The sequence below is a fragment of the Cyprinodon tularosa genome, unplaced genomic scaffold, assembly GCF_016077235.1.
Source record: "Cyprinodon tularosa strain WSP-4 unplaced genomic scaffold, ASM1607723v1 ctg249, whole genome shotgun sequence".
NCBI lineage: Eukaryota > Metazoa > Chordata > Actinopteri > Cyprinodontiformes > Cyprinodontidae > Cyprinodon > Cyprinodon tularosa.
In genome coordinates, this window is record NW_024038924.1 from 1,234,404 (window position 1) to 1,246,455 (window position 12,052).

Genomic DNA, 12,052 nt, shown 5'->3' on the forward strand with positions numbered 1-12,052 from the left:
CTTAAATCCTCCTTTAGTGGTTCCACATGATGTCGATTCAAAGCCATGAAAACCTTACAATTTTTTTTTCATGTACTTAATTTCAGCTTTAAATTATCTATTTTAATTTTAATTTAGCCTTGGTCCTTTAATTATTCCTTTGGCAGGAGTTGTTGAATCACTATAAGCATTAGCTTAATCAGCAGGACAAAGGCTGGAGTAAAATTTAATACCTGACAGAGGGAACGGCAAAGAGTTTAAGGGATAAGCTGTAGGGTCAGAAAGGTTGATTGTGTAAAATGTCTAAGAACAAATTGGTGAAGAGCTGTGACAAGAGGATTTAGCAGGTTAATTATTTAAAAGGGTAATTCATTTATGTAATGAAAGTGTAATGGTTTAATGCCCGGTCTATAGCTGAGGAAAATTTAAAGGTGGAAATATGTGTTCAGGCGATTTGTTTCTCTTAGTAGTTGGAGGAAATTCTCAAGTCAGATAAGACAGAAAATATTCAGAGGCAAAGACCAACAGAAGCTAAACCGGAGAAATCTGGACCATAAACATTTTATATGTAGATAGGGCAGAGGGGACGTGCAGATCCTAAAATGTCAAGGAATCTCATTCGTTTTTGGATAAAGAAATAAATATCTGAGTGCAAGCGAATGCAGCTATAATCAGAACCAAGCTACAAGTTCTTCACCTCTTTCAACACTTATCTCTTTTTAAATGCTCTGAAATGGGAAAGCAAATTGGCAGTAAATTGTAAAGTAAAATGCTTGTAGAGCTTTTCCATAGGGTTATTTTAGAGTGACAGAAGTAGCTCTTCACCAGGCGCTCTGGTGAAGAGCTGTGAACACATTTACGGTAATAAATTCAGCTCAGACTTCTAAGCGAATGGAAGTGGAGAGCTTAAATCTAAAAGATTTTAAAGGAGCAACCGGCCTAATCTGCAGTCAAGTAAAGGTCATTGGTTTAATTAAAGTGCTACCTACATGCTAAAAGATCCTCTATAACCTTCCAAGATGAAATACATTGGACATAAAGTTAAAATCCAACTGACAGACTGAGCAGACTTACAATCTTTGAGGCTTTAGCTTGGAGAGGCAACCAGTGTTTTAAACAGTTTTGCATAAAGTCGTCACTTTTTCATATATGTGGGAGAAAGTAACAGTTTGTTTACTCTGAAGGAAACAATGAGAGATAAACTGTCCAATAAGAAGCGAAAGTGAGGAGCTCAAGTGAAGAGGGATTTAGCTTATTATTTGCTTTCCCTAGTCCTGAACCGAATAGTTCCTTTGGGGAAATAGGACAGCCTGTGAGCACAGGGAAGTACCTTATAGTTAAGGCTTCAGGAAAGGGAAACAAAGCTGAAACAAAGGACGTCCGCCCTGTTAGATCATCAGGGCTGTACTTCTAGGGATATAGAGCCTGGTTAAAGAGCAGGCAGCAGACTCTAACCAATGAGACACAATTCACACTGACAGAGATGAGGGTAAAGATCCCAATTAATGAAGTTCCGATAACTTAGGGAATGTAATCTAGTAAAATTATAGCACAGCTCTTGTATAAAATTGGTGACGGATAACCAGTCCTGATAGTTAGGAACTCAGGATCAACTCAGGACTCAGTATTCGTACAGGTTTTTCTGTCAAGGCTCCATACTTTTCCACAATCAAAGTCTAAAAGTTGCTTTTAGCTCATCTTTAACCCTTTAGCTGCTTCTCCTACCTGCATTTTGCTGTGCAAATGGTAAACCATTTCATTGACCAGGCAGTTAAAGGGTTAAGCTTTAAAAACTAAGCTTATGCATTTATGACAGACACTTCTACTCTGGTGGAAGCCATAAGTTAGAATACACCAGAATTATGCTTGTACATCAACCAAGATTAAATTAATTCAGGAACATGTTATTTGAAATATGGCACCACAATCAGAAACTTGTCTAAACTGCTCTGTTTAAAGTCTGTCTTGTCCCATCTTGCCCCAATGGTGCAGTCAGTATCTGTCTGCATAGGGATTCATATGCTCCACATCCTCCCTCTACTAAGAGTATAAATACAGCTTTTGTTTGCTGCTCCGGTTCACCCAAGCACTGCTAAAGAGGCCTGGGGGGAGCTGAAGAAAGGAAATACTGCAATTTAACAGTCTTCTGTAAAATGTGAACTCCATATTTATTTGTATTTTGCTTAATTTTAATTCAATTTAACTAAATACTTTTTTGTTGCTTAATTTTAATTTAATTTAACTTAATACTTTTTTTGCCCTGTAAGCTGCTGGTAACATTCATTTCTGGAGGGAGTCGTCCCAAGGGATCAATAAAGTACTGTCTAAGTCTAAGTCTAAGTTTTTAATGCTTCTAGACAATTTAGTAATTTTTCTAAAGAAATGAAAGCTAGCTTTACTGGGAGAAATGGCACCACAGTAATGGTAGGGATTCCATACCTGGCAAAAGTGTTAGATGGTTTTGGTGTCAATGCAGATTATAATAAAATAAAGAGAAATTTCCCGTTTGTCTTTGAACTTTACAGACTGACAGCTGAGGCACAGAATTATTTAAAACCCAAAGCTGAAGTTTGAGGTTTATGACCCAGTCTGACTGTGAACCATTATGTGATCAATTCTGCCAGTGGCACTGATCCAGCCCTGAATGTGGTCACTGCATGACTCTGAAAGTGGCAAAAACACATTAAACATAGCAAAACTCCTTTTAAAAAAGATTGCGTTGGACACAGAAATGATAAAAACTGCAAAGAGTTCCCTTACAAATAGAACAATGTCATGTCATTCACCACACCGAACATTACTACCATTGTTTGACAACTAGGATCGAGGAATCTGTATATCATATAAATATGTCAAAATAATATGTATATATACATGTAAATATGTATATAATATGTATAATGATCCTATTATAAAAAATAAAAAAAACAAACAGCTGTCATATGTGAACGCACTGTATATATCCCATGCACTTTTTTCTTCCTTTAGCAGATTCTTCTTCTTTGACTATTTGAGCTGAAGTAACAAGTACATTTCTCCACTGTGAGATCGATAAAGATGATCGAACAATCAATCAATCAAGAAATCACTTCAATGGACAATAGAATATAGACTTAGAAGGTCTCAAAAAGGCCCTGCAATGGCCTGGCGACCTGTCAAGGATGTACCTTGCCTTTCGCCCATAGACTGCCAGATATAGGCACCAGCACCAAAGTTACCATGCATTATGACACAATCTAAGTACAGGAATAGGTTATAAATAAACTTATTGATATTTATCAGTCTGGAAAGGGTTAAAAAGCCATTTGCTGTGTTTAGAAACCAAGAAAACCACATTGTGACTGACGGCAGTATGACAACCTTCAATGACGGGGTTATTTGGTAAAAAGACCTGGTTAAAAGAGTGGGAACAGAGTTTTTAAGAGTCAATCTAATTGTTTTTATTACAAAAGCAACAGAACATATAAAACCTAAAGCTGGAAAATCACCTAGAAATGGAGAAACAATAAACCAACTGAAAACCTTCCAAAGACTGGCAGGACTATCAAGATTATTCCAAGAACACATTGATGACACACTCAAGAGGTCGTAAATGAAACCAGAATGATATATAAAGCTCTGCAGGAATCATCTCCTTCAGTACAGTTCATTATGATTCAACCATAAGAAATGAACCGGGCAATAAATGGTCTCCAAAGGAGAAATCCATTGTCTGAACCACTGCTGTAATGTTTGACCAAACAGAACACAGAGATCCAAACCAAGGAAAAATATACCGTTCCAGAGTGCAGTTAGTGGATGATTTCACAGACACAAGTGAAGACGTCGTTACAGAAGCAACCTCCACTTTATTGCCCAATCTACTGTCTATACAAGCTTAATCTGTTTAAGGGTTGCAGAGATGTTGAGGTGATTCAAGCAGAAAGCTATGACCACATATTGATGAAGGCGGAGCAGCATGAGCAAATGCATGCACCCTACATAGAAGAGCGCAGGGCCTGTAACAAAAAATGTCTGATATTAATCTACATTCAGCCTTATAAAAGCATTTCTAATCAATTAAAACAACTGCCATGCTGATATTAGACCAATCCATCCAATAACTAGCCACTAATCTGTATTTCTACACCAAACAAAAGGGATGTGTTCATGTCTTCTGAATAAAACTTGGACTCTCTAAATCAGCATAACATTGTTTAAAATGTCAATAAATGTGTTGCTTCATGCACCCTTAAAACCTCAGCTGATTAGCTTCCTGATCAAGGAAAACAACATGCACGCAGCAGAGATATCGGCCAATCCCAAGGGATGGCTGTGGGTTCTCAGGGAGCCTAAGATGAGAACATGACCTCTGTGCCGGCTTTTCCTTCACAGATTAACTACAGCTTCCCTCCTCTGCTGTTTGTCTGCTTGAACTTGAAGAGCTTAGAAAAGCTTGTATAACAAATGCCTACAGAGAGTTGGCACTAGGGGTGTGCAAAATAATCGTGATGATGATGCATCGTGATTCTAATTTTCGTGATCTACTGCATCGATTCTTGATGCCAAGAATCGATTATTGATTTAAAAAAATGAATAAATAAAATTGCATGAATGGTTGGCGAACATCAGCCAGAAACAAGTGTAATACAACTTCCAGTCCAGTAGATGTCGCTGCAAATGTGTTGACGCACGCTGCCTTGTGTCACAAGCATTTCCGGCCGTGGGATACTGCGCCGAGTCATTAAAAAACAAAACATGGAGGAGAAAATATTGCAATGCATCGCAATAATTCAAGTATCGTGATGCATCGTGATAGAATCGCATCGTGGCCTGTGAATCGTGATTCGAATCGAATCGTGACTTCTTTGGCAATACCCACCCCTAGTTGGCACTAGAGACAGGTATTATATCCAGCCAGAGCAAAGCGTTGGCAGGGACCACTCCCCCAGTGGAATCACCTAGAATACTCTACGTTTTGTAATGTTTATGTTTGTTTTATTTACAAAATTATTTTCTGTGAATAATTGTTAAAAGACCGGTTGTACAAAAGGAACTGCCCGACATTTCTTCACCAGAGTAATTTTCAGGAGTTGTATCAACAATGTAAACTAAACATCTGAACATTATATAGGGTTACTACAACATAAGTCAAGTTAAATTCAAGACATTTTAAGACTTTTTTTGTTCTGTGAAATAAAACTTTGAAGTTGTAGTTTTTCCAAGATGATCCGATGTTAAATTTGACACTGTTGCCATTAGTTATATAACTAAGAAAATTAAGTATCATCCAAAATGTTCCTCTAATAGGGCAGAGCAGCAACCAGGATAAGGTTTAAAGCATCTGTTATTAACCATTTTTGCTGCATTACTTTTACTTTTATACTTAAAGTACCGTAGTTTTAGAAATTGTACTTTCACTTGAGTAAAAAGCTTATGCAGATACTCTAACTTCTAAAAAAGTGTTTTTAAACAGTAGGATTTATAATTCTACTTGAATAATAAATATTAATGCTGTTGACATCTCTGCCTGTCGTAATAAAAGGCAAATTTGCTTGGAAAGATTTACTGTGGTCAACAACTAGGAAGTCATTCTCTAAAACCTGAAGGTGCTTAACCCATTGCTTTTTTTATGTAATAAAGTAGGTGATTAAAGATATTACATATTACCGTAATTTTCAGACTATAAGCTGTGAGTTTTTCCCCATTTTTCGACCTTGTGGCTTATATAACAATGCGGCTTATCTATGGACTTTTACAGCTAACGGCCACTAGGGTAATACCTAAATCTATAAATTTTACCATTTACCATGTTGACGTCACATTTGCTTCTACACACAAGTGGCGGAGGTCCTCCAGAAGCAGACTTCCACCACGAGTGGTACGAGACCAAACGACAGCGAGAAAGACAGACATTGCAAGCGCAAGACAGTTTGTGTTAAACATAAAAAAACCTGCGGCTTATAGTCCGGTGCGGTTTGTATATGTACAAATCATGCAATTTGGCTTCTGCGGCTTATATTCAGGTGCAGCTAATAGTCTGAAAATTACGGTATATTACATTTCCTGTATATTTTAGTTGATTGATTTACTTTTTCTATTAAGTTTCCAAACATAAACAATAATACTAACCACTGCATTGAAAATGTGTGCCAGACCCTTTTACCTTTCAGAGATGAAGGAAGGAAGAAAATAAAAATCTTAGAGGAACAGCATGCCTTTACACAGTTTTGAAAAGGGCCCCAGAATGCCAGTTAGTGTGTTAAATATAAAAGTAGATCTACACACTGCAACTTCATAATTTTATTTTTTGCATTAAGTGTACATTTTTGTTATTCCCAGAAAGGTTTTGATGGGGAGCCCTAATTGGGTGTTCTGTCCCTAATGTACAACTTTCAGTCCAGCAGCCCATCAATCACCTCCCTGACAGATTAAAACTGATATAAATAAGAACATATATACTAAGTTATAGGTTCATAAGGGTATCTCTTAAAAATAATAATTTAAAAAATCCAATACAATTTTTATACATGGGATGAGAAAAGAGAATTTGAAAAAAATCAATTTGTATTTTTTTTTCTTTTCTTTCAAAATAAGAGAAAACACTTAAATAATTACAATGGGTATTTATGGAGTTAAAACATGCAACTGATCAGAGACTATTCGATATGAAAGTAAATCAAAGCATGAAACAGTTAAATAAATATAAATATATTTAATGACATTCTTTAAAAAATATGGCCAAATGAAATAAGTAGAGCCCTTCAAATGAAGAGTCGTAGTGTTATAAAGCTGGACAGTCCAATTAAGTATAGTATGGTTGCTCACTTTTTATTGTTCAGTGATAAACTGCAATCTTGCACGGTAATAAGAATAACCTTATTTATAGCCCAACATCAAACTTATACTTGTAAAATCCTAAGAAAACAGCCCGATCCTGCTTTAAAGTATCAAACTACTGCATAGCCTCCCCTTTCTGCATCTCAATGCATCTTAGGATCCAGAAATTTCCACACATGTATAATTTCCCTCCTTGGCTCTACTTCCTGCTGTGATCTTGTACAGTTCTGTTCAGTTCCACAGCACAGCAGAGTGAAAACACCCACAGGATATTAACGACGTCCTCGTTGCTCCTAGTGCTCTTTCACAGTCACAAAGACAAGGCTGAAATACAGAGCAGGCCGGGAATGCATTCCCCGGCCACGAACACGGCTCCACAGAACTGTTATCAGGCCTTTAAATCAGTCAGGCACTGCAAGCTGAGACTCAGGAAGAAAATTAAGCTCCACAGCTGGTGGGCAGAAACTGTGCATTTGTGTGAGTTTTATTTTCAAAGCTACTGTAGATCTACAACACTGATTTTTTTTTCACAATTTATAGAAACTTCAAGGAATCACAGCCAACGGGAGAAAAAACTATAAACACTGGCACCACCAGAAACAAGGAAATATCTTTGGTCAACCTTAACATCTCATGGAAATACATGAAGAATCCATTTTAATGCTTTTTGCTTTTACAGAAATACAATTTGAATCATTTTTAGGAAATTATCTAAACAATTAGGGATGCTTTAGTTATTCAGCTGCAGAATACACACCAATAAAGGCAACAAGAAAGAGGGAAATAAGGTCCAACTGAGCTTTATCAATGTAAATTGTAAATGATAAACAACCTTATGCAGCATCAACAGTCTTTTTATGGTATGCTGTCGACCAGACAGCCTAAAGTTGCTTTTTAGGAAAACTGCAAAAACACAATATGGCTTATATTATATCTGCACACAGTGGAGATTCTGCCACTCCGGAATAACATCAAAACCGTCACAGAAACGTTTTAAAGGCAGATGTGCAAACACGCAGTGGGAAACTGCATGTCCTGCCTTTGGAGGCCCCTCGGTTACATAACATGGAGAGACACATTCCGAGACTGGGAAAAAAAAGGAGCGGACACGTTGGCTGACACACCGATTCAGCGGCGGTTCAGAAAAAGGTCTGTGGCTAAACGCTGCTGAGGCACTAATCTTGTAATGCTGCAGAGATCAGCTCAGCTGCCAATGATGTGTCCTGTTGACGCAGAAACATTTAACTGTAGAGAAATCCATACCTATAAGAGGGAAACAAGCATTTATGGTTTCTAAAACTCACCTTTAAGGCTGAATAATATTCAATAGAATCAGTACTTATATTTAAGGGTATTCCAGCTGTTGTTTTGTAATAAAACAAAAAAAATAATTTAAGTTGGAAATTGGGTCTTTTAAGAAGTCTATTTCTCATTTGGCTGGTAATTACAAACAATGAATTAAGCAAAAGGCAGGAAACCCTCACATTTAATAAAATGGAACCAGAAATGGTTTCTGTCATGTTAAAAGACTTAAACTAGAGCCCTGCACCAAATGAAACTGTGACCACAATTTATATGTTCAGCTGAATCTATAAATACTGTTTCCAACTCTATTCATTATAACACAAACAAAAAAACAAACAGACAAAAAAATTTATTCAGCTTGAAATTTATTGAAGTTTCTACCTCTTTGCTGCAGGAATGTTAATAATTACCAACTAGATAAGAAAAAATAATAGGACCCATATAGAGCATTAGCATACCTTTTAGCATTTTCATACAGCATTTATAAATCAGACATGGTATATAGGAACCCTTAGGGAGATATAACATTCCCTGTAGAAGCAATTTTTCAACTGGTTGTTTGGTGTTTGCTTTATAGAACCAGTAGAAAACTGCCACTGGGACCTTTCTGTCAGAGAAAAACCTGTTTAGAAAATCTATGATCATCAAAGAAGATGCATTGAAAAGAGGAAATGAAACAGATGACTCTTCAGACTATTAAAATCTGAAACAGTTTTGGAAGAAACAAATGGAAGCATTTCAGCTTGTAACATTGCAGCCAAAACTGCTTTAAGCCCCATAAGTGAGAAAAATCCACCCAAGGCTCATTTTCCCCTCAATCTCAGCTCTACATTGTTGATGGGAGACATAACTATATGAAGGATTAACAAGATCTACAATGTAGCATAGAAATATCAATGTGTTAGAGCTGATTCTATTCATTACAGTTCTATGCAAATCAGACTTTCTAGATCACTTTCCGTTTGCTTCAGAAATTAGCTTCCATTTTCAGGTATAAAATAAAGCACAGCAAAAATGTATTTTATATATTGTAATAGTTTTTTATTTATTGGTAATTGAGCAAATCATCGCGGCAACAGGCTGTGAAAAGTTCCGCAGGGAAATTTGAACAACCAAAGACCATCAACTCTTAAACTTCGCTGTACTTTAGATTTTATTATTACACAAAGAAGGTTCTTTAAGCTTTCATTCATCCTAAATACAAGCAGAAATATGTTACTATGGCGATGCTCCCCACCAGCAGCTGTTAGCTAGTGCTAAATCAACATCCGTTTGTTCTTTAGATAGACCTTTTTGCTCTGTTTAACATCTCCCACTTATTGGACCACTGAAAATGTATCCCAGAATCTGTTTTTATACATGCAAACTCTGCCTTTTCTTCTAAGTGATAGCTTTAGTATGGCAAACTGCACAATAAAAGCCAAAAGGGGCTCTAAAAATAAGTTGTAATGATACACAAATTTAATATAACTTAATTTTAGCAAGTCTTTATATAAGAGCAGCCCCAGTATTTACTTTAGAAATATATTGCTTTGAGTTAATGTTGTAAATTGAAACAGTGTTTGATTAAATTACCTGTATGAATTTGATCTGATATTTGATATAACTTTAACCTCCAGTTTGACATCCCGATTAGTAAAAAACGTGTATGAGTCTGGATGGCCCGTGCTGAAGCTGGGAGGGGATCTAATTAAAACCAGGACACGAACTTGGTCCGTTTGTTGACTGATAGACTGTATGCAGCTGATGCACAACAGCTGAGTCACTGTCAGGAGATTCTGGGTTGAGCGGAAGCTTTTAAATCTAGTTTGAGTTGTAGAAGCACTTCGTTTGTAAAAAAAATAAAAAATAATAATAATATATATATGTGTGTACTTATTTAATATGCTGTTGCAAAATCTTAGCAGTAAGTCTGTGCAATGATTGCAGCTCTGCAGAAATTCTTCTGTTAATAAACAGCATACATCTGGAATAAGGAGTAAAAGTTTATCAGCTCTGAACCAAATTACTAACCTGGGAAGCCAGAGTGACAACGTGAAGCATTCAAGTTAAGTTTTTACACATTATTAATCTGGGATTGCTCCCATCAAATCTGTTCGAGGAAAGAAGAACCTTTTGAGCTGATTGAGCAAAGCGACACCAAGGGCACGCCTACCTACCAAAGTTGTGTTTTAGCCACTTTAGCCAATGAAATAGCCGCAACGGTGAGAAACCACAAAGTTTTTACACTCTTGAAGTTCCTCCTTTAAAATTAACATTGTGGATGATAACAAAAAAGATGTTAAAACAGCAGCTATAAGAACAAACTCCTTAAACTGAAGCTATACAGGACGGGTTCTGATGTATTTGTAAAAGACACAAAGCTGGAATTCAGCCTGAAGGCAACGTTACCGAACCACGGGCTGATTTCTCTTTTAAATCAAGGCTCCAAAATGATTTGAATGACATAGAAATATATCAGCCAACCACAACGCTGTGGTAATGTGTGGGCGGTGTATATTTTGGTAACCCTTTATTTAACTTAAGCCAGAAGAAAAAACTAAATGCACTTTCAAAAGTTGTCTTCAAATTACAAAAACTGCTCTCTCTATGTATTTCAAGCATCTGTTACTTTGCATCTTAAATAATCTTAAAGTTAATAAGAAAAATAATAAGAAAAGATAAGATAATAAAAAAACATGGCTGCAAAAATTAAAAAAATGTCAAGCAATCATATGCAAGCTGCTTCAGACAATAAGCAACATCCAATAATCAGAGGAACAAACAGGCAGTCAGCCCAGCACAAGAGTAGTTTATATAACATGATCACCTTTTTTTAGTCCTGTCCGTTCTTCCTGAGATTACCTAATTTAATCTAACACCACAGCATCACCCAGGCAAGATAACCTGCGCTCTAACCCACAGCATGGCTTAAGATGAAAACCAGAAAACCTGCTGGAGAAAGTCTGCGTCAGACGCACTAATGCTCCATCTGAAAGGTCCAAGGTTTTACAAACACAAAACACATTTTATTAAAAAAGACATTGAAGGAAAGAAATTTCAACCAAAAAACAATTAAAAAAATAAATCTGTGCTCATATGATAACTACCTTAAGGAAAAACAATGTCATCATTTGAGGAGTTAAACAGATTATCCATCTAATGTGAATCAGTTCAGGTTTCAAAGCTTAAATGCTAATCCTGCAGCCCTGATATAAACATACTGTTGTTTAGATCAGCCAGTAATCTGCATCCCCACCATGCTCTCTGCAAAGGGCCTTAAAACACCAGCAGAGACATAACAGGAAGAGGAACAAACTGCCTTCAAAATAAAAGAGTACAAACCATTTCAATGAATTATCTTCGCAAAGTTATAAGTAACATCTGCTGGGGAAACTTCTTAAATTACAGGACACATTTTATCATCAACAGCAACAAGATCAAATAAATGCCTCTTCAAAGTCAATATATTTAAAACTCCTGGTTGCCTTCATTACGTTGGGGATTTGTTGAGTTCTGTTCAGGTTTTAGGAAAATCTTTAAAGTGTATTTTGGGTCAAAGAAAGCATAATATATCAGTTTTTGCCACTGTAGTTCAACCTTGCCTGACCAATCCGCTCTGACCACAATGAATCATGGGAAATGGAGGACTGTTGGATTTTTTTATGGGTAAGGAAGTAGCTTTGTTCAACTTAAGAGATCTGATTTGTTTAATGGATTTTTAAGTTTACAAAAAAAAAGCTAGATTCTCACCTAAAAAAACAAACAAACAAAAACATCTGATTGGTTGGTAAGATGAGAAATGAAAACTTCCTATAGTATTTTTTTTTTAGTTCACACTCATTCAATTGCTCACTTATCCCTCCATTGTATCCATCCCTATTGATAAAATACCAAACAAAAGTGCAGTTTTACTTAATAAACAGGTTTTAAATAAAAGCAAAAAATATTTAATAATGTAAGTTTATCT

At 36.3% G+C, this 12,052-nt stretch overlaps 1 protein-coding gene across 4 annotated transcripts in view; it reads right to left on the bottom strand.

The window, feature by feature from the left end:
• Nucleotides 1-12,052, bottom strand: part of rusc2 (RUN and SH3 domain containing 2) — a 36,828-nt gene that overhangs the window by 24,045 nt on the left and 731 nt on the right. The gene's annotated exons all lie outside the window — the stretch shown is intronic.